The sequence below is a fragment of the Oncorhynchus kisutch genome, linkage group LG19 (assembly GCF_002021735.2).
Source record: "Oncorhynchus kisutch isolate 150728-3 linkage group LG19, Okis_V2, whole genome shotgun sequence".
NCBI classification, from domain to species: Eukaryota; Metazoa; Chordata; class Actinopteri; order Salmoniformes; family Salmonidae; genus Oncorhynchus; species Oncorhynchus kisutch.
The window spans coordinates 27,850,635-27,874,267 of record NC_034192.2 but is presented as its reverse complement, the minus strand read 5'-3'; the positions used below and the strand labels follow the sequence as shown (position 1 = coordinate 27,874,267).

The following is a 23,633-nucleotide window of genomic DNA, read 5'->3' as shown; positions in this document are numbered from 1 at the left end:
ATGGGCACACGCGCGCAGCCGGTTTCGGTTCGGTGTTAGTCCAAGGACCTTACATGTTCTGTTTAAAGGGCGAATTGGCTCTAGTAGCCAAAAAAGCGAAACACTCCATCTAAACTTGAATTGATTCTCAATTGTGGTATGATTCTAGTCATAAATCCCTCTACTTTCATATATCAAAATGATTTCACAAACGCAAAATACACGCTTACTGTACACTGTTTTAACCGGTTTTAACACAGTTGCAGCCAACAGTATTTTTCAGTGACAACACATTTGTGGTGTCTGTCTTCCATTTAAACACAGGTGTTCATAGATGCAGATAGCTGCACTGAACACAAATATAAACGATACATGCAAATAAAATCAAATCAAATGCATTTATATAGCTCTTCGTACATCAGCTGATATCTCAAAGTGCTGTACAGAAACCCAGCCTAAAACCCCAAACAGCAAGCAATGCAGGTGTAGAAGCACGGTGGCTAGGAAAAACTCCCTAGAAAGGCCAAAACCTAGGAAGAAACCTAGAGAGGAACCAGGCTATGTGGGGTGGCCAGTCCTCTTCTGGCTGTGCCGGGTGGAGATTATAACAGAACATGGCCAAGATGTTCAAATGTTCATAAATGACCAGCATGGTCAAATAATAATAATCACAGGCAGAATAGTTGAAACTGGAGCAGCAGCACGGTCAGGTGGACTGGGGACAGCAATAAGTCATCATGTCAGGTAGTCCTGAGACAGGGTCCTAGGGCTCAGTATAGCCGAGTATAGCCCACAAAGATCTCCTCCACGGCATGAGGGTAAAAAAAAACACGCCCTGTTAAGAACTCTTTTCTTAATTTCATTTTTTATATATATTGACTTTCAATGCCAACCCAGACAGGAAGATCACATCAGTGACTCAACCCACTCAAGTGACGCACCCCTCCTAGGGACGGTATGAAAGAGCCCTAGTAAGCCAGTGACTCAGAACCTGTAATAGCGTTAGAGGCAGAGAATCCCAGTGGAAAGAGGGGAACCAGCCAGGCAGAGACAGCAAGGGCGGTTAGTTGCTCCAGAGCCTTTCCGTTCACCTTCACACTCCTGGGCCAGACTACACTCAATCATATGACCCACTGAAGAGATGAGTCTTCAGTAAAGACTTAAAGGTTGAGACCAAGTTTACGTCTCTCACATGGGTAGGCAGACCATTCCATAAAAATGGAGCTCTATAGGAGAAAGCCCTGCCTCCAGCTGTTTGCATAGAAATTCTAGGGACATTTAGGAGGCCTGTGTCTTGTGACCGTAGCGTACGTGTAGGTATGTATGGCAGGACCAAATCAGAGAGATAGGTAGGAGCAAGCCCATGTAATGCTTTGTAGGTTAGCAGTAAAACCTTGAAATCAGCCCTGGCCTTGACAGGAAGCCAGTGTAGGGAGGCTAGCACTGGAGTAATATGATCAAATTTTTTGGTTCTAGTCAGGATTCTAGCAGCCGTATTTAGCACTAACGGAAGTTTTTTTAGTGCTTTATCCGGGTAGCCAGAAAGTAGAGCATTGCAGTAGTCCAACCTAGAAGTGACAAAAGCATGGATTAATTTTTCTGCATAATATTTGGACAGAAAGTTTCAGATTTTTGCAATGTTACGTAGATGGAAAAAAAAGCTGTCCTTGAAACAGTCTTGATATGTTCTTCAAAAGAGAGATCAGGGTCCAGAGTAACGCCCAAGGTCCTTCACCATTAAGATTGATTGTCAGATTCAACAGAAGATCTCTTTGTTTCTTGGGACCTAGAGTTTAAAAGTAGAAAAAAGTAGAACGTTTGCAGCCATCCACTTCCTTATATCTGAAATACATGCTTCTAGCGAGGGCAATTTTGAGGCTTCACCAACAATTTCAAAGATTTTACTGAGTTGAGGCGGCAGATAGCCTAATGGTTATAGCATTGGACCAGTAGCCAAAAGGTTGCTAGATCGAATCCCTGAGCTGACAAGGTAAAAATCTGTCACTATGTCCCTGAACAAGGCAGTTAACCCACTGTTCCTAGGCCGTCACTGTAAATAAGAATTTATTCTTAACTGACTTGCCTAGTTAAACAAAGGTTAAATAAAAAAATATATAAAAAAACTGTTCATATCAGGAAATCAGTCAATTGAAATAAATTCATTGGGCCCTAATCTATGAATTTCACATGACTGGGAGTCTGTTGGTCACAAATACTGTACCTTAAAAAAAGAGGTAGGGGCGTTGATCAGAAAACCAGTCAGTATCTGGTGTAACCACTATTTTCCACATGCAGTGCGACACATTTCCTTCTTACAGAGTTGATCAGGCTGTTGATTGTGGCCTGTGAAAATTTTTCCAACTCCTCTTCAATGGCTGTGCGAGGGAGGCAGAAGGATGGATGAACCCTGCAGAACCCTCAATGTAGGTCTCCATAGCCTTGGTCTCCGGACCCAACAGAGAGTACAGTTGTCCCCGGGGCGGAGTGGTGCCTGGGACAAGGTCAATCCCGCAGTCATAGGGTCTGTGCGGCGGAAGCGAGGTGGCCCAGGCCTTACTGAACACCATCCGGAGGTCCTGGTATTCCGTGGGAATGGCAGAGAGGTCCGGGGCAACTTCCGAGCCCCCAGGAAAACATCCCGTGGCAGGCAGCGCTGACTTCAGGCAGTGAGCGTGGCAGAACGGGATCCAATCCATGATGGCACCAGCAGACCAGTCTAAGGGGATTGGGTTGTTGGAGCCAAGATAATCCCAATACCACGGGAACCTGAGGCAACTTAATATGCAGGAATTGGATCATCTCGCTGTGGTTCCCTGACACCTGTAGGTTGATGGGGGTGGTATTGTGGGTGACCTGGCCTATAGAGCGCCCGTCCAGCGCTCTAACGTCCATGGGAATGGAGAGGGGCTGAGTGGGAATGCCTAGCTCAGATGCCAGAGTAGTGTCCATAAAGCTCTCATCAGCCACAGAGTCGATGAGTACCCGGAGAGATTTTGTCTGGTTTCCCCACAGCAAAAGTTAAAGGGAGAGGAGAAGTTCTCTGTATGGCCCACCAGAGCACTCGGTCCTACCGGTGAGCCTGGTCTTTTAGTGGACAAGTCTTCATTTGTAATTGTTTGTTTTGTCTTCTTAATTGATGTTTGACCCCATGAAGATTAGCTAACGTTACATCATTAACTAATTGGGATCCTAATAAAAATTCACTAAATTTACATGAGATGTCTCATCACGGTATCTCTGTACATTCAAATTGCCATTGATAAAATACAGTTGTGTTCGTTGTCCGTAGGTTATGCCTGCCCATACCATAACCCCACCGCCACCATGAGGCACTCGGTTCACAACGTTGACATCAACATACAGCTCCCCCACACGGCGCCATACATGATGCCATAACGCGTGTCTGCCATCTGCCCTGATAGTTGAAACCGGGTTTCATCAATGAAGATCACACTTCTCCCGCATACCAGTGGCCATCGAAGGTGAGCATTTGCCCACTGAATTTCGGTTACAAAGCCAAACTGCAGTCAGGTCAAGACCCTGGTGAGGACAACAAGCACGCAGATGAGCTTCCATGAGACGGTTTCTGTGCAAACCCACAGTTTCATCAGCTGTCCGGGTGGCTGCTCTCAGACCATCCTGCATGCAAAGAAGCCGGATGTGGAGGTACTGGGCTGGCGTGGTTACACGGCATCTGCGGTTGTCAGGCCGGTTGGACGTACTGCCAACTTCTCTAAAACAAAGTTGGAGGTGGCTTACGGTAGAGAAATTAACATTAAATTCCTGCAGTCAGCATGCCAATCGCGCGCTTCCTCAAAACGTGAGACAATTTGTGGCATTGTGTTTTGTGACAAAATTGCATATTTTAGAGTGGCCTTTTTATTGTCTCCAGCACAAGGTGCACGTGTGTAATGATCATGCTGTTTAATTAGATTATTGATATGCCACACCTGTCAGGTGGATGGTAAACACATTTCTGCACAGAATTTGAGAGAAATAATCTTTTTGTGCATATGGAACATTTCTGGGATCTTTTATTTCAGCTCATGAAACATGGGACCAACACTTTACATGTTGCGTTTATATTTTTCATACTTCATATTGAAGTGGGACATTAAATCATTGGTCATCAATCTGAAACATTTTAAGAAAGAGGCAGTGGTGTAAAGTACTTAAGTAAAAATACTTTAAAGTACTACTGTTACTGTAATTTAATTATACCAATGTGTTTTCATTAATTGAATTCCCTTAATTTATTTCGTGAGAATTTGTAAGACTCTTGTTTGTATAAAATAGACGGAGACCAGTCTTATCAATAATAGGTAACATAATTTATTCTCGGAGCGCGCTGCCACGTTACCACGAGCAACAGTTTATATACAATAACATGACGTCATTTCATTGCTCCTAAAATGAATCTCCTCCTCCAGACCGGGTCAAAGGGAACTTTAAAAGTTCATTCTGAGTTAATTCGGAGTTCATTCTGACCCCCTAGCACATACACAGGACACACAACACAACTGAATTAACTTTTGACTACTCACCATTATCAATCACCACTTAGCTGGCAGTTCTAATTAACAGAAAACCTAGGAATGCACTCACTGTCTTATCTAAAACACCCCAGAGCTAAGTTTCGTCAGTTCAACCATAGGTTAACTACCTTATCTGTTTACTTAATCCACAGCTCATTTCTTTCTTCCTAGTTGGAATGGTGTTCATTAACTTTAATTACTCCTTGTCTGTGTCACACAATCCCTTCTTATGAACTCATATTGTTAATCAGATATAATAAAACAGAGTATAAGTTTACTTAGTTACAGTTCTATTTAAAATGAGGATATTGTTTATTCATTTATTCATAATATTTCTAACAACTACGTAAGTATTTTTTGGGGGCATCTGTACTCCACTATTTTTATTTTTGACAACTTTTACTTTCACTTCATTACATTCCTAAAGAAAAGTATGTACTTTTTCCCTGACACCCAAAAGTACTAGTTACATTTTGAATGCTTAGCAAGACAGGAAGTTGGTCCAATTCACACACATTCCTGGCATCTCTACTGCTTCTGATCTAACGGATTCAATAAACACAAATGCTTTGTTTGTAAGTTATGTCTGAGTTGGAGTAGGCCCCTGGATATCCGTAAAGAAAATAAATAAGAAAATGGTGCCATCTGGTTTGCTTTATGTAAGGATTTTGAAATCATTTATGCTTTGACTTTTGATACTTAAGTATATTTTAGCAATTACATTTACTTTAGATACTTTTAAGTATATTTAAAACCAAATACTTTTAGACTTTTACTCAAGTAGTATTTTACTGGATGACTTTCACTTTTAGTTGAGTCATTTTCTATTAAGGTATCGTTACTTTTACTCAAGTATGACAATTGAGTACTTTTTACACCACTGGAAAGAGGATATCAAAATTTTACAGTTGGACAATTTTTATCTCATCTTTAAATGGTAAAGTTTTGTTTTATCCTAATACATGTTGTAAGATTCAAACAACATTTTATAAACAAACTGTTCCATAATCCTGAGGACATTGTCCCGGACAGATGTTCAACCAATTGAGGACAGCTTGGCAGTCTTAAGAGTCAAGTTACCTTTATTTTTTATTTGAGACAATTCACACACTGCAAGACGCCTCCTTGTTGGATATTTGCACTAAGATCAGGCAATCATGGGGAGCTGAATAGCATGTCTTTTGGGAATCCAGTCTCAGTGAGATCTGATGCAGTGAAAAAAAACATTCATGACCATCAGCATAGCTAGTGTAACAGCAACAGTCACCCACGAAGCATCGTTACCCATTGCGCCACAAAAGGGGAACAACTACTTCAGGTCTCAGAGCGAGTGACGTCACCGATTGAAACGCTATTAGCATGCACCACCGCTAACTATCTAGCCATTTCACATCGGTTACACTAGTACAAACCTAGCTGTTACCAGGCTGGTTAGTAGGAACCAATACACATTTAACATCAGAGTATCAAAGAGAAAAAAACTAATTTTTCACACAAAACCTACGGTCAATGACAATGGATTTAAGGAGGGGTGTTTCTGCTTATCCTTACCCTAGGATGTAGCAGAATAGGTCACTGGTAACCAAGTGGGTGGCCAGGCACTGCTGTAAAGGCCATGCATCAGGACATTGACATGTTTTAGGAACTGTAAAGACAGAGACAACTCATGATTAACCATTACCTAAGGACTTCACTAAGTTAGATTTATTCTAGCAAGTACATTGACAATGTTGCCTCAGTAATATGGCAGTCAGGCAGACAGACCGGAGAGGGATAGAGAGAGACCACAAAACATAAGCTATTTACATTTCTTAGTCAGCAGGTTGAATAACTTCTGTACTCCTTCCCTTTGTTCCCTCCTCCATCCTTCCATCCAAGCTAGAAGATTCCTGCAAAAAAAGAGAATCATGAATTGAAAAATGCAGTTGAGAGATATAACATTAGAATGAGTGTTGAGGGGGAGTAGGGATAGGCAAAATGTATCATATTGTCAAATACAAAAATACAAGGATTCCTGATAGATTAAGAAAAACGGATTGCACATTTTGGTCAACCTCCACAGAAAAGGGGAATGAGATAATCTTAAATTGCACCATCTAACCCCGCACCTATGCACTATCCCCTTAGTGTAAATTGACAAATTATGTGACTAAACTCAGCAAAAAGAAGAAGCTGTATTATGAAGCCAAGATCAATGATATAAAAAAACTTTGGAGTACTTTAAATGAAATTATGGGCAGAAAGACAAATTCAACTCCATCTTTCATTGAATCAGATGGCTTATTAATCACAAAACCATCTTCCATATTGTGGATTCAGAGCTATCTATCTAATAGAACTCAGAGGGTTTTCTTTAATAGTGTACCGCAGGACAGCTCTTTAAGCCCTCTATTTTTACCAATGACCTGCCACTAGCATTAAACAAAGCCTGTGTGTCCATGTATGCTAATGAAGTCACTGAAACCCTTAACAAGGAGTTGCAGTCTGTTTTGGAATGGGTGACCAGTAATAAATTGGTTCTGAACATCTCAAAAGCTAGGAGCATTGTATTTGGTACAAATCATTCCATAAGCTCTAGACTTCAGCTGAATCTGCCAATGGTGTGGCTGTTGAACAGTTGAGGAGACTGAATTACTTTGTGTTACCTTAGATTGTAAATTGTCATGGTCAAAACATATAGATTCAATGGTTGTAAAGATGGGAGGTACACTACATGGCGAGGTAGACTATATGGAGAGGTACACTACAAAAGTGTGTGGACACCTGCTTGTCGAACATCACATTCCAAAATCATGGACATTAATATGGAGTTGGTCCCACCTTTACTTTTGTAACAGCCTCCACTCTTCTGGGGAAGCTCTCCACTAGATGTTGGAACATTGCTGTGGGGACTTGCCTCCAGCCACAAACGAGACTATTAGTGAGGTTGGGAACTAATGTTGGTCGATTAGGCCTGGCTCACAGTCGGCATTACAATTCATCCCAAAGGTGTTAGAATGGGGTTCCAGTCAGGGGTCTATGTAGGCCAGTCATGTTCTTCCTCACCGATCTTGACATACCATGGACCTCAATTTGCCATGCTGAAACAGGAAAGGGCCTTCCCCAAACTGTTGCCACAAAGTTGGAAGCACAGAATCGTCTCAAATTTCATTGTATGCTGTATTGTTAAGATTTCCCTTCACTGGAACTAAGGGGCCTAGCCCAAACCTTGAAATACAGCCCCAGACCATTATTCCTCCTGAACGTGAATCAATTCTCAACTGCTAAAAACATGAATCCCTTTACTTTCATATCACAAGAAAATAATTTCATAAATGCAAAATACCCACTTACTGTACACTGTTTTAACACAGTTGCAGCCGACAGTATTTTTCAATGACAACACGTTTGTGGTGGGGCCTTCCCCAAACTGTTGCCACAAATTTGGAGTCACAGAATCAAGTAATTAGCACAGGTAGTTGACTGTGTCTTCTGTCTGTTTACTGTAAACACGAGCTGTAACATGGCGATATGGCTGTGTGGGAACACTAACCCTGTAAAGGTGTATATAAATGTAACTATTTCTTATTATTATTCATAGCTGGTATTAAAGAAAATGTCCTAATGCTTCCAAAACCGTACCACAAGAGATGCGTGTCAATGTTCAGACTGCAGGTTGGGGCACGTTGGGACATATAAGAGGACTTAGTTCAATGACTTACATTATGTGTAAATGTAATGGAACTGAGATTCATGATCAAGGGCTAGCAGCTCATTAATTTACACACAGCTAGCTAGCTAGCTAATAATACAAGTCATTTCAAAATGTATTTACTAACTTGAATAGGTTCATGTGTATGCCCACTAAGCGGCCAATCGTTTGTAGTGAAGAGCCGGGCTGCCGGGCTGCCGGTTCTGGTGAAAACCATCTGAATTGTTGTGCATTGACCGCTTGTCAGAATGTATGTTTTCCTCCCTATGGCTCTCGTCATTTTAATGCACCTTGAGAGTACCTGGTTTACTGGAAGGGGTACGGTCCAGAGGAGTGGTGTTGGGTTCCGGTGGATGATATTCTAGATCCCCACAACGTCATCTGAGAATTCCACCTTCGCCGTCCAGACCGGCCCGATCCTCGCCCTCAGGGCCGTCCTCCTGGCCAGAGTCGTCCTATTGCTGGAGCTGCGCATCGGGGGGTGGGGGGGTTTACTGTCACGTCTACTCCCGATCCCCCCCTCCGGGGCTCGACGTTGTCGGTCTACTAACCATAGGTCCTGGTGTAACAGTTGTTAAAGTACTATGTGAATTTCACCAGGTTCATATATTAATATGTCGTGTTGATTTGTTATTATGCATACCTGCATCCTGGGAGAAGGGGAGTGTGTACTTACGTTTTGCCCTGCGTGCTCGTGCTCGTGCTCAAATCATTTTGATGCACTGAGAGAGGTAGGCACGCTTTTTCTGTCTTCAGAAAAGTTTGATTCTTTTAAGTACAAAGTCAAACACAGTGTTTTGTTCATGAATAAACAAACATAAACGCCGCAGGAAGGCCACCATGTGTCAATCTACCTCTGTATCCTCAAAGCAAGTAACAGTACATCCCCAGATAACTCCGTGTGAAGGCGGGGCCGATGCTGGTGCGTGCAGTGACACTTCTCTCACATCAAGCGCCAAACAAGATGGGCAGAGTGCAAGTATCGAGAGACTCATTCACCTGCTTGAACGTACCTTAGAGAAGAGCATACCACCCGTTATGGTTTCACAGGCCAAGGCAACATCTTTAACCGCCCAACCCTTCAGGCGTAGGGAATGCAGGGTTTGTGGCTCAACAGATCACTCCACTGTGATGCACTGTAGACATGAGAACCTGTGCCTCTGGTGCTTTTCCGCAGATCATTGGAAGTCAAATTGTCCAAAACCGTGGGAACGCTATGCCAATCCCGGTGGTTAGAGACGCCCACCACAACAGCAGAGAAACTCACCACCACAGCAGCAACCATTAAAACTGACACACCCACAGGTGAAGGGGGGGAATGTGGGTGTTCAACTGTCTACCCCCAAGAAAGAATTTGATGATCTCGAGAAAACGTATGAGATTTTGTGCTCTGATGCGAAAGAAGGAGAGAAAATTGTTATGTTAGGTTCACAAGAGGTTGAGGCTTTTTCAGATTTGTTTTACACCTCTGTGTCTGTACATGGGAAAGTACAGCTTAAGGGCATGCTTGACACTGGGTCTATGGCCTGTACATTGAGTGAACATGCGGAGCAGAGACTTTTGGAAGCAGGTGCCCTTCCTCAGCATTAACAGCCTCCCACAGAGTTAGTATTAGTGGGGTGTAGGGGGAAGAAGACCTCAACAAAGTGTTTCTATGATTTGGAGATGCAAATCTATGGGATTGATGTTAAAGTGCCCACCCTAGTTGTTCCTGGACAGCGTGATGATCTCATCCTGGGATCGAACGTCATTAAGCATCTATTGCATGAGATGAAAGGCACTGATGAATACTGGAAGCTTGTCAACAACATGGATGGCCAGACCCACTCACCAGAGGGTGAGCAGTTTCTGCAGATGATGACAAGTGTCGGTATGGAAGGGACAGCAAGTCAATGGCAAGATTGGGACAGTGAAGCTCACTCAAGCTGTGACTCTTTCGCCCAAGACTGAACACTTAGTTTGGGGTAAACTTCCTAAAAATGTGGCATTGTCTCCAGGCAGCACTGTAATAGTCGAACCTACCAGGTCAAAGGTCATGCCCAGAAACATACTCGTGGGTAGAGTTATTACACCCATGTGGGGAGATGGCTGGGTCCCTTTAAAGGTAGTAAACTGTTCTGACAAACATCTCACCCTAAGACGTAACATGAAGTTGGCCGATGTGTCTACATGCTTGGCTGTCGAGGATGCAACAATCTTTCAGGGCCTTCATGAAGTGAGGAAAACCCCAATGGAACAGAGGCAGGATGACAATGGCTGCCACAATCTGAAACAAAGACGGTCTGATCTAGGATTAGTAGACATTGACATTGATGGATGCCAGGTAACTGACCAGTGGAAGGAGAAGCTTGTGAATACCATCACAAAATATGAAGACATCTTCTCAAGACATAATCTGGACTGCGGAGAAGCCAGGGGTTATGTTCACCGTATCCACCTGGTTGATGACAGACCCTTCCGGCTACCATACAGAAGAGTCCCGCTTGCTCAATACCTGAAGCTGAGGAAGGTATTGACAGACATGGAAGAAGTAGGTCTTATACACAAGTCGGTTAGTGAGTATGTCTCCCCTTTCGTCATGGTATGTAAGAAAGACGGGAGTCTGAGGTTATGCACTGACTTCAGGTGGATGAATGCACGAACGGTGAAGGACGCTCATCCCCTTCCTCATCAAGAGATTTTTCTGGCCTGCAATGGAGAGAGACATCAAGGAGTATGTGCGCTGCTGCCAGAGATGCGTTCTAGCAAAGACTCCAGAGCCAGCGGCTAGAGCCCCGTTAGAGAGCATCAAAACTTGCTCTCCCATGGAGTTGGTGTGTTTGGAGTTTTGGACAGCGGAAGACAGTAAGAAGAACTCAGTATGTTCTGGTGGTGACTGACCACTTCACTAAACTTGCCCATGCATGGCCATGCAGAAACCAGACAGCCAAGCAAGTAGCTCGTAAACTGTGGGATCATGTCTTCTGTGTCTACGGATTTGCATCAAGGATCCATACTGATCAGGGCGCAAATTTTGAGAGTGAGCTAATAGCAGAACTGCTTAAGCTCTCCGGTGTCCAAAAGTCAAGAACCACAGCATATCACCCAATGGGGAATGGAGAAATTGAACGCTTCAACAGGACTTTAGGTAGCATGCTCAGGAGTCTGCCCTTGAAAACCAAAGAACATTGGCCTGAACAAATCCAGTCATTAACATTTGCCTACAATGCCACTGTTCACAAGACTACGGGCTATGCTCCATTCTTTCTCATGTTTGGTAGAGTCCCTCGGCTACCAGTGGATGTTATGTTCCTCAATGTTTTGGACGACTCCAGTGTTGTGGATTGCAACAAGTATGTCGAGACTCTGATCACTGGGCTGAAGGAAGCTATGACTGTTGCCCAAAGGCACACTGACAAGCAACAGAGACGACAAGGTCGGGAGTATGACAAGCGGGTTAAAGGCATCAGTTTGTCCATGGGGGATCGTGTCCTCATCGCAAACAAGGGTGAAAGGGGCCGCCGCAAGTTGGCTGACAAGTGGAACCCCGAGATTTTCACAGTGACTTCAGTCAATCCACAAACTCACACATACATAATCCAAGACCGTTACGGCAGAGAGAAAGTGGTTCACAGGAATCTACTGCTGCAGGTGAATTTCCTGCCATTTGAAATGGATGATTCAGTGCACTTCAATGACAGTGATGCTGCAGGGCCATCAATCAATGTAGATGCAGGAGAGGTCACCCACTCTGGCGATGGACTGGACAGGGAAGACATGGAAGACTCTGGGGAGGAAAGTGCATCTTGGCTGGCAGAGGATTCAAGCGATTACTCCGAGCTCTGGACATCGGCTGGAAAGTCAGAGCCAGAAGAACCTTGTTTGCTTGAGGAAAATGACCTGGGAAGCACCTCTGAGATTCTGGAGCTGATTCCTTCAAACCCACCTCTGATCAATGATCTAAGGCCAGAGCCACTGTTAGTCACCATGGCCCCTAGCCCAGTGGCAGGTCGCACAAGGGCGGGGAGGGTAGTTAAACCAGTCAAGAGACTAATAGAGTCAATCCACCAGAAGGTGTAAGTTTAACATAGTACAGAGAGATGATTTAGTACAGAATTACTTTTTTTTAAGGCTAAGAAGGTAGGTATAGTGTAAGAGGAACTATGCATCTAGGGGCAGTTGAAGGCCTGGCCAACTTTCACTTGCCCTGAACCCTATGGGTAGCTTTGAAGCTGAATTCAGAATTAAGAATTGAGCTTGGTAGGTTATTTTGTTGTTTTACAAGGTTGGTGAAATTCAGGAGGGTTGAATGTAACAGTTGTTAAAGTACTATGTGAATTTCACCAGGTTCATATATTAATATGTCGTGTTGATTTGTTATTATGCATGCCTGCATCCTGAGAGAAGGGGAGTGTGTACTTACATTTTTCCCTGCGTGCTCGTGCTCAAATCATGTTGATGCACTGAGAGAGGTAGGCACGCTTTTTCTGTCTTCAGAAAAGTTTGATTCTTTTAAGTACAATACACACAGTGTTTTGTTCATGAATAATCAAATCAAATCAAATTGATTTATATAGCCCTTCGTACATCAGCTGATATCTCAAAGTGCTGTACAGAAACCCAGCCTAAAACCCCAAACAGCAAGCAATGCAGGTGTAGAAGCACAGTGGCTAGGAAAAACTCCCTAGAAAGGCCAAAACCTAGGAAGAAACCTAGAGAGGAACCAGGCTATGTGGGGTGGCCAGTCCTCTTCTGGCTGTGCCGGGTGGAGATTATAACAGAACATGGCCAAGATGTTCAAATGTTCATAAATGACCAGCATGGTCGAATAAAAATAAGGCAGAACAGTTGAAACTGGAGCAGCAGCACAGTCAGGTGGAAGTTGAAACTGGAGCAGCAGCATGGCCAGGTGGACTGGGGACAGCAAGGAGTCATCATGTCAGGTAGTCCTGGGGCATGGTCCTAGGGCTCAGGTCAGTTGAAACTGGAACAGCAGCATGGCCAGGTGGACTGGGGACAGCAAGGAGTCATCATGTCAGGTAGTCCTGGGGCATGGTCCTAGGGCTCAGGTCCTCCGAGAGAGAGAAAGAAAGAGAGAAGGAGAGAATTAGAGAACGCACACTTAGATTCACACAGGACACCGAATAGGACAGGAGAAGTACTCCAGTTATAACAAACTGACCCCAGCCCCCCGACACATAAACTACTGCAGCATAAATACTGGAGGCTGAGACAGGAGGGGTCAGGAGACACTGTGGCCCCATCCGAGGACACCCCCCGGACAGGGCCAAACAGGAAGGATATAACCCCACAATGATAACCCCATAATGATGTATATTTAGAGGTTACTCATAAGTGGATGATATCAACATTCTGAATTCAACATGTGGTTAATAGCTAGCTAAGGTATTAGCAGGCTATTGTATGTGTGAACGATGGCTAGCTCCTCAAATGATCCCAGTCCCTCCTAATGTGCATCTGTTGTAGAAAGAGGCAACGATTCTCAGAACATATGTGCTCTACAAATGTTTTATTTCCTTTTGGATGCAGGTATGTGGTTTTATCTATGTAAAATATGTTATGTATAATAAGGAGAGAGTGTATTAATTTTTGTATTCAAAAATCATTTTGTTGCACTGAGAGAGAAAGAGGCGACGATTCTCAGAACATATGTGCTCTACAAATGTTTTATTTCCTTTTGGATGCAGATGCAGGATGCAGAGAGTGAGTTCTGCTTGATTAAAACTACCTGATCTCCAAAGTCCACGTCTATAGTCTCAATCAACCACACACAACGCAGAGTTACAGCGGTGCAGTATAGCACCGGTTACACTGGCAACCCATCATTACGCACACCTGGCAACCTTCATTATGCACACCTGCGCCTCATCATTAGACACACCTTTATCGAGCACTCCGTTTTAATCACCCATCAGGCAGTATTGTTTCTGTGTTCATGTTCAGACGATACGCTTGTTTGTGTATTCACTCTGTTTGTTCTTATTAAACTCACTGACTGCACTTGCTTCCTGACTGCCTGCATCCTGACTGCCTGCATCTTCGTTACAATAACTGTAACAGGATGATGGCTTCAAATGAATTATTTTAATTTTTGTACAAATTTTTGCATAAAGTCAACGAGTCAAATAACCTTTTCACCCCAAGTTCTAATCTTTACTTTTTCCTACCTAGTGTGTCAGTAATTCTCTGGTTGATGTGTAGATTAACCTCGTTTGAAAGCAATGTTGTGGGCTTCAGTATTGTCTGTACACGGCTCATCACGGGGAAAGCCAAGTGTTGTGCATGATGTGGTTACGATGTTTCGATTGATAACTATTTGACCTTCTATCAGCATGCATTGTAAAATATAAAAATATTGTTTATAGCCAACGGTAAGGGCATTTTATGTTAAATGGGCAATCTGCTATTGCTACATCCATTTTTGTATTAATGATATTCAGCCATTGATTTAAGAATATAACTTATAAATGCCTTAGGAGTTTAGTTTAACTGTATAGTCCCATCAGAACCCAAAATATGAGTTTGCTTTTACTAATCCATCCAATAGGTCAGTTCTTGCATCCATCGATGAATTTGAGAGTGGTTCCATTTTTCCAGCCCAATTCCTCAACAATTTACCCAAAAAGGTGGTGGGGTGGCCGCTTTGCTGTTTGAACTGCAGATTGCCCCTGACATTTAATTGTGTTAGCCAATGAAGCGGAACATGGTGGTGAGAGAGGCTACTGCCAATAACAGGAACAAGACCAACAGGTTAATCTTATGATTTTCCTCTACCTTCTGCATTTTGTCAATATATTCCATTTGTTATGCGAAGTATGTTTTGAAATTATATTGAGAGGATGCTGTCCTTAAAATGATATGGGAAAATGTATGGGGCACTGATTTTATTAGTCTGTAAGATTGTCAAAGGCTCGTTATTGCACATTAATTGATAGTTGAGATAATAAAAGTACAACACAATTACTGTTTCTATATTCCTAGCAGAATGGAAGATCACTCTAGGAAATACCACAAAAAACAATGAGATTTCAGTGATATGTGGTTGATAGTAGCGCACATCGCACTCATTGCTTTGGCATCTGACTAAAGTGGCCTGTGTGGGAAAATAGTCTGACAAATAATTATAGTGAGAAAACTGGCATCAGGGATTCCCCAGTTGTTTGGAAATGTCAATAATGGGCCTTAAAAGCTGCCACACAGGTCCAGAATCAAATCATTGGGAACCAGTTGTTTATTCGGGTTTATCAATAGAGAAATGGCAATGCACAAACGCATAATGCTTCTTCTGCTGCTCTCAATGATGATTAGTTTGGCCACCTCATCTCCAGCACCACTTCAAGGAAGAACTGAATATGATAATGATATCAATACAATTAAAAATGTACTTAAGGTAAGGTAGTTATTATTACACTAAAACCTTTTTAACAAATGTTCAAGTCCAGACTTGTTGTAGCGATTAAAGTAATGTAACTAATGTCACCTGTGTTTCCTGAACAACAGAACTGTCATGAAGGCTGCAGCACATCTGGAATGGTGAGTCCATAACAATCTCAGATAATTGGCTTAATCTTTTCTTCACTTCATTACACTCTATCTTTAAAAAAACGTCTCAGTGCCAGTCTGATTCTTGTGTACACTGTACACTTCATGAAACACCCCTTTTGAGCAAAGAGCTAAATAATCTCTAATCTGTCTTGTGACATTGCTAATCTTAATCAGAATACACACAGCTACAACAGCCGACCACAGCAGGCTGCCCTAACTTCCTCTGTTGTGTTATTTCAATCTGCAAAGCATATTTCATATCTTAGTATATTCAGTCCTAATGTAATGCATTGCTCTCTGATAGAGGAATATTGACCTAAATGTATGTTTTGTATTGCAATACAGTGGTTATAGTAAACAGTTCTGTACCGGCAGTGATACAATTCTGTATCCAATTGTCATACTTGAGTAAAAGTAAAGACCTTAATAGAGAGTGACTCAAGTAAAAGTCACCCAGTAAAATATGACTTGAGTAAAGTCTAAAAGTATTTGCTTTTAAATATACTTAAGTATCAAAAATACATGTAATTTCTCAAATATACTTAAGTATCAAAAGTAAAAGTATAAATAATTGAAAATGTCTTATATTAAGCAAACCAGACAGCCTCATTTTCTTGTTTTTTAAAATTACGGATAGCCAGGGGCACACTCCAACACTAACAAAGCATTTGCTTAGTGGGTCCGCCATATCAGAGGCAGTAGGGATGACCAGGGGTGTTCTCTTGATAAGTGCGTGAATTGAACAATTTTCCTGTCTTGACAAGCATAAAAAAGGTAACTAGTACTTTTGGGTGTCCTGGAAAATGTATGGAGTAAAAAGTACATTATTTTCTTTAGGAAGTCAAAGTAAAAGTTGTCAAAAATATAAATAGTAAAGTACAGATACCCCCCAAAACGACTTAAGTAGTACTTTTTTGACACTTACTTTTCTCTGCAGGATCTAAAATGCCAGTGTCTCCGAATCCCCATCACATTAGTGGTAAGCGACGCATAAATATGTACATTGGAATTTATACAGTAGTCATTTCATTCAATGTGTACCTTTATAACCCTTTTCTTCCGTTACTTTGAATAGGAAACGTGCACACCAGACTACTTCAAACAGGGACTTGCGTCACTGAGTAGTGTGCATCCTGTTGCACGCTTACTGATTAGAAGATTGAATTTTTGGTCCAAGGTAAGTTATTTTCCTTAAACATGCACAGAATTGCTCTTAGACTATAATGCCATTCTGAATATGGCAGAGATAACTGAAGAGCCATGAAATTACCATTACATTGCTTACATTTACAACGATCTTAACGGATGTATATGTTATTCTCTCTCATAGCCGGGCTTTCAGCAGCTGGCCCCTCATTGTGAACCAGTGGTGTCTCCACGGGTGTTTCTGGAGCAGCTGAGACAAGTGTTCCAAGGACTGAACAGCTTCAAACCATAACAAAATGATTTAAATATTCTATATGTATAATGTATTTATTTACTATTTATCAATTTGAAATTGTACGGCTAAATGGTTGAATAAACACCTGAAACATATCTACTCCTGAGTTTGATTTTTCTCTATTGACCTGATTGGGAAAGGACCAGTAAATTAAATAGTGTAGGTCTATGTATGGCAAAGTGCATCACAGATAAATCTGTCTAAAGAATGTTATGGCCATATATTTGATTGACCTTTCAATCATGATTATTGGCTGAATCAAACAACACTTCTTTATGATTAGAAACGAAGATAGGCTATTACATTTTTTCAAATAATAATCTTAACCCAAAACCATAATGCTACAAATCATGTAACACATAATAAAGACAACACGGGATGTTTTTGGACATTGAGCTAAAATACCAAGGTATGCCACCTTTTGGAGTTCTCCTGACCTAGGCTCTCCAACAATACAGTGTACAGGCTATTGTCAATCAAACGTGACACTCTTGGGGACAGCATTAGAAGTATACATTCAGGAAGGAGCCTATTGCACAAAAGGGAGAGGCTATACAGACACTCCTGGAGCCAAAATTGATAACCTATGTCGCACAGCTGAGAGTCGAGACGAATGGATTTGGTTTAGTCAGTCATCCCGATGAGCCCTTACCAGCTAGCTGGTTTACGCTGGCTATCTGGCAACAACAGCTTGGCTCTAGTTAAAACTTGTAAAAGAAAGTGATGTTTATTTCAATGGGCAAGGGAGAAATAACTTGTAGTGTTGTTCACCATCTGGAATCTGGATATCACCATGACATGCCAATTAGCTAACCTAACGACAAGCCAGTGTGAATGACCAATGCAACGGTGTTGTACCGAGGTGCTTCCCACTGTTGCTTCCCACAGCACAGAAAGAGTCCGATGGTGCGGAGTACATAAAAGCCCTTTAACCAAATTCAGTTTGGAATTTAAGTATGCTCCCTCTAATTCTCTCTCCCTCCATTCCCGGAGGACCTGAGCCCTGGGACCATGCCTCAGGACTACCTGGCCTGTTGACTCCTTGCTGTCCCCAGTCCACCTTGTCGTGCTGCTGCTCCAGTTTCAACTGTTCTGCCTGCTGCTATGGAACCCTGATCTGTTCACCGGACGTGCTACCTTGTCTCGGACCTGCTGTTTTCAACTCTTTCTCTACCGCACCTGCTGTCTAACTCTGAATGCTCGGCTGTGATAAGCCAACTGACATTTACTCCTGAGATGCTGACCTGTTGCACCCTCTACAACCACTGTGATTATTATTATTATTTGACCCTGCTGGTCATCTATAAACGTTTGAACATCTTGACCATGTATACTCTCAACCCGGCACAGCAAGAAGAGGACTGGCCACGCCTCAGAGCCTGGTTCTTCTCTAGGTTTCTTCCTAGGTTCCTGCCTTTCTAGGAAGTTTTACTTAGCCACCGTGCTTCTACATCTGCATTTCTTGCTGTTTGGTGTTTTAGGCTGGGTTTCTGTACAGCACTTTGTGACATCGACTGATGTAAAAAGGGCTTTATAAATACATTTGATTGATTGATACCCACCACATTTCTGAACAATACAAATGCCTACATAAAATGGTAGTAAACCCAAAATGGCTTTGTAAATAAAAGTATACCAGTGACTGAGCCTACGATTGACTAGAGAAGGCCAGCCAACCCTTGTATATAACGTGCAATGGTGCGTAAGGGTTTTGCAGTTTAAAATAAATCTCAATGCGCCATGGTAAAGGGGTGTCAATTGATCTCAAACACAGAGCGGAAGCATTCATATACAAAATATCCTCATAGTCTAGTATTGGCATAAATGTAGCCGATACTAGCCTCCTTATGGCTTCAAAAGAAAAGGAGGCCTTATTCTTAAAATAAAATTATTGATGATTGATTATTGAAAATTGTTGATAATGCAATTTTGGACTCTGATCTGGATTACTGACCTCTGTTTGCCCTTTACCTGTTGTATTGTCTGCCCCCTGTTCTACTAATAAACTTTTGTTACGTCGACAATGTCTAGATATGAGTCTTCCCTAAAACGTGATAGTAATAGTGAACAGTAGCAGGATAAATACTAATGGTAATGGCAATCAATAATCAATGACAGCAGCGTAATGAAGTAATACATTTAAGAATTTTTGAAATGATTATTGATTAGAACTGGTAGCGATGATATTCAAAATGATCCAACCTACGGAATAAACCAACAGATGACTTAAACTACAATAACATTCTTAGTAAGGGTTACAGAAATATATTTTCCTTGCTATGACTGTGATACACTATATATACAAAAGTATGTGGACACCCCTTCAAATGAGTGGATTCAGCTATTTCAGCCACACCCGTTGCTGACAGGTATATAAACTTGACCACACAGCCATGCAATCTCCATAGACAAATATTGGCAGTATAATGGCCTTACTGAAGAATTCAGTGACTTTACAAGTCAGCTCATCACATTCTGTATACTTCTGGCCCTTCTTTGGACACTGTGTTAACAACCCTCCAGGCAAGCTTCAATGCCATACAACTCTCCTTCTGTGGCCTCCAATTGCTCTTAAATACAAGTAAAACTAAATGCATGCTCTTCAACCAATCGCTACCTGCACCTGCCCGCCTGTCCAACATCACTACTCTGGACGGCTCTGACTTAGAATACGTGGACAACTACAAATACTTAGGTGTCTGGTTAGACTGTAAACTCTCCTTCCAGACCCATATCAAACATCTCCAATCCAAAGTTAAATCTAGAATTGGCTTCCTATTTCGCAACAAAGCATCCTTCACTCATGCTGCCAAACATACCCTTGTAAAACTGACCATCCTACCAATCCTCGACTTTGCGATGTCATTTACAAAATAGCCTCCAATACCCTACTCAACAAATTGGATGCAGTCTATCACAGTGCAATCCGTTTTGTCACCAAAGCCCCATATACTACCCACCATTGCGACCTGTACGCTCTCGTTGGCTGGCCCTCGCTTCATACTCGTCGCCAAACCCACTGGCTCCATGTCATCTACAAGACCCTGCTAGGTCCCCCCTTATCTCAGCTCGCTGGTCACCATAGCATCTCCCACCTGTAGCACACGCTCCAGCAGGTATATCTCTCTAGTCACCCCCAAAACCAATTCTTTCTTTGGCCGCTTCTCCTTCCAGTTCTCTGCTGCCAATGACTGTAACGAACTACAAAAATCTCTGAAACTGGAAACACTTATCTCCCTCACTAGCTTTAAGCACCAACTGTCAGAGCAGCTCACAGATTACTGCACCTGTACATAGCCCACCTATAATTTAGCCCAAACAACTACCTCTTTCCCTACTGTATTTAATTAATTTATTTATTTTGCTCCTTTGCAACCCATTATTTTTTTTCTACTTTGCACATTCTTCCATTGCAAATATACCATTCCAGTGTTTTACTTGCTATATTGTATTTACTTTGCCACCATGGCCTTTTTTTGCCTTTACCTCCCTTATCTCACCTCATTTGCTCACATCGTATATTTATTTATTTTATTTTTATTTTACCTTTATTTAACCAGGTAGGCAAGTTGAGAACAAGTTCTCATTTACAATTGCGACCTGGCCAAGATAAAGCAAAGCAGTTCGACAGATAAAACGACACAGAGTTACACATGGAGTAAAAACAAACATACAGTCAATAATGCAGTATAAACAAGTCTATATACAATGTGAGCAAATGAGGTGAGAAGGGAGGTAAAGGCAAAAAAGGCCAAGATGGCAAAGTAAATACAATATAGCAAGTAAAATACTGGAATGGTAGTTTTGCAATGGAAGAATGTGCAAAGTAGAAATAAAAAAAATAATGGGGTGCAAAGGAGCAAAATAAATAAATAAATTAAAATTAAATACAGTTGGGAAAGAGGTAGTTGTTTGGGCTAAATTATAGGTGGGCTATGTACAGGTGCAGTAATCTGTGAGCTGCTCTGACAGTTGGTGCTTAAAGCTAGTGAGGGAGATAAGTGTTTCCAGTTTCAGAGATTTTTGTAGTTCGTTCCAGTCATTGGCAGCAGAGAACTGGAAGGAGAGGCGGCCAAAGAAAGAATTGGTTTTGGGGGTGACTAGAGAGATATACCTGCTGGAGCGTGTGCTACAGGTGGGAGATGCTATGGTGACCAGCGAGCTGAGATAAGGGGGGACTTTACCTAGCAGGGTCTTGTAGATGACATGGAGCCAGTGGGTTTGGCGACGAGTATGAAGCGAGGGCCAGCCAACGAGAGCGTACAGGTCGCAATGGTGGGTAGTATATGGGGCTTTGGTGATAAAACGGATTGCACTGTGATAGACTGCATCCAATTTGTTGAGTAGGGTATTGGAGGCTATTTTGTAAATGACATCGCCAAAGTCGAGGATTGGTAGGATGGTCAGTTTTACAAGGGTATGTTTGGCAGCATGAGTGAAGGATGCTTTGTTGCGAAATAGGAAGCCAATTCTAGATTTAACTTTGGATTGGAGATGTTTGATATGGGTCTGGAAGGAGAGTTTACAATCTAACCAGACACCTAAGTATTTGTAGTTGTCCACGTATTCTAAGTCAGAGCCGTCCAGAGTAGTGATGTTGGACAGGCGGGTAGGTGCAGGCAGCGATCGGTTGAAGAGCATGCATTTAGTTTTACTTGCATTCAAGAGCAATTGGAGGCCACGGAAGGAGAGTTGTATGGCATTGAAGCTTGCCTGGAGGGTTGTTAACACAGTGTCCAGAGAAGGGCCGGAAGTATACAGAATGGTGTCGTCTGCGTAGAGGTGGATCAGGGACTCACCAGCAGCAAGAGCGACCTCATTGATGTATACAGAGAAGAGAGTCGGTCCAAGAATTGAACCCTGTGGCACCCCCATAGAGACTGCCAGAGGTCCGGACAGCAGACCCTCCGATTTGACACACTGAACTCTATCAGAGAAGTAGTTGGTGAACCAGGCGAGGCAATCATTTGAGAAACCAAGGCTGTCGAGTCTGCCGATGAGGATATGGTGATTGACAGAGTCGAAAGCCTTGGCCAGATCAATGAATACGGCTGCACAGTAATGTTTCTTATCGATGGCGGTTAAGATATCGTTTAGGACCTTGAGCGTGGCTGAGGTGCACCCATGACCAGCTCTGAAACCAGATTGCATAGCAGAGAAGGTATGGTGAGATTCGAAATGGTCGGTAATCTGTTTGTTGACTTGGCTTTCGAAGACCTTAGAAAGGCACGGTAGGATAGATATAGGTCTGTAGCAGTTTGGGTCAAGAGTGTCCCCCCCTTTGAAGAGGGGGATGACCGCAGCTGCTTTCCAATCTTTGGGAATCTCAGACGACACGAAAGAGAGGTTGAACAGGCTAGTAATAGGGTTGGCAACAATTTCGGCAGATAATTTTAGAAAGAAAGGGTCCAGATTGTCTAGCCCGGCTGATTTGTAGGGGTCCAGATTTTGCAGCTCTTTCAGAACATCAGCTGAATGGATTTGGGAGAAGGAGAAATGGGGAAGGCTTGGGCGAGTTGCTGTTGGGGGTGCAGTGCTGTTGTCCGGGGTAGGAGTAGCCAGGTGGAAAGCATGGCCAGCCGTAGAAAAATGCTTATTGAAATTCTCAATTATGGTGGATTTATCAGTGGTGACAGTGTTTCCTATCTTCAGTGCAGTGGGCAGCTGGGAGGAGGTGTTCTTATTCTCCATGGACTTTACAGTGTCCCAGAACTTTTTTGAGTTAGTGTTGCAGGAAGCAAATTTCTGCTTGAAAAAGCTAGCCTTGGCTTTTCTAACTGCCTGTGTATAATGATTTCTAGCTTCCCTGAACAGCTGCATATCACGGGGGCTGTTCGATGCTAATGCAGAACGCCATAGGATGTTTTTGTGTTGGTTAAGGGCAGTCAGGTCTGGGGAGAACCAAGGGCTATATCTGTTCCTGGTTCTAAATTTCTTGAATGGGGCATGTTTATTTAGGATGGTTAGGAAGGCATTTAAAAAAAATATCCAGGCATCCTCTACTGACGGGATGAGATCAATATCCTTCCAGGATACCCCGGCCAGGTCGATTAGAAAGGCCTGCTCGCAGAAGTGTTTCAGGGAGCGTTTTACAGTGATGAGTGGCGGTCGTTTGACCGCTGACCCATTACGGATGCAGGCAATGAGGCAGTGATCGCTGAGATCTTGGTTGAAGACAGCAGAGGTGTATTTAGAGGGGAAGTTGGTTAGGATGATATCTATGAGGGTGCCCGTGTTTAAGGTTTTGGGGAGGTACCTGGTAGGTTCATTGATAATTTGTGTGAGATTGAGGGCATCAAGTTTAGATTGTAGGATGGCTGGGGTGTTAAGCATGTTCCAGTTTAGGTCGCCTAGCAGCACGAACTCTGAAGATAGATGGGGGGCAATCAGTTCACATATGGTGTCCAGAGCACAGCTGGGGGCAGAGGGTGGTCTATAGCAG

General features: G+C 42.7%; 1 long non-coding RNA gene across 2 annotated transcripts; it reads right to left on the bottom strand.

Annotated features, from left to right (window-relative positions):
* Positions 1 to 5,578: 5,578 nt before the first annotated feature.
* Positions 5,579 to 12,818, bottom strand: LOC109864528 (uncharacterized). Of its 2 annotated transcripts, XR_002251461.2 has the most exons (4): positions 8,507 to 12,818; positions 6,321 to 6,403; positions 6,066 to 6,159; positions 5,579 to 5,719 (listed from the first exon to the last, which is right to left on the bottom strand). It is a non-coding gene; the product is annotated as an uncharacterized LOC109864528 (long non-coding RNA). The 2 variants fall into 2 exon arrangements; XR_002251460.2 differs by having other exon boundaries at positions 6,321 to 12,818.
* Positions 12,819 to 23,633: the final 10,815 nt, after the last annotated feature.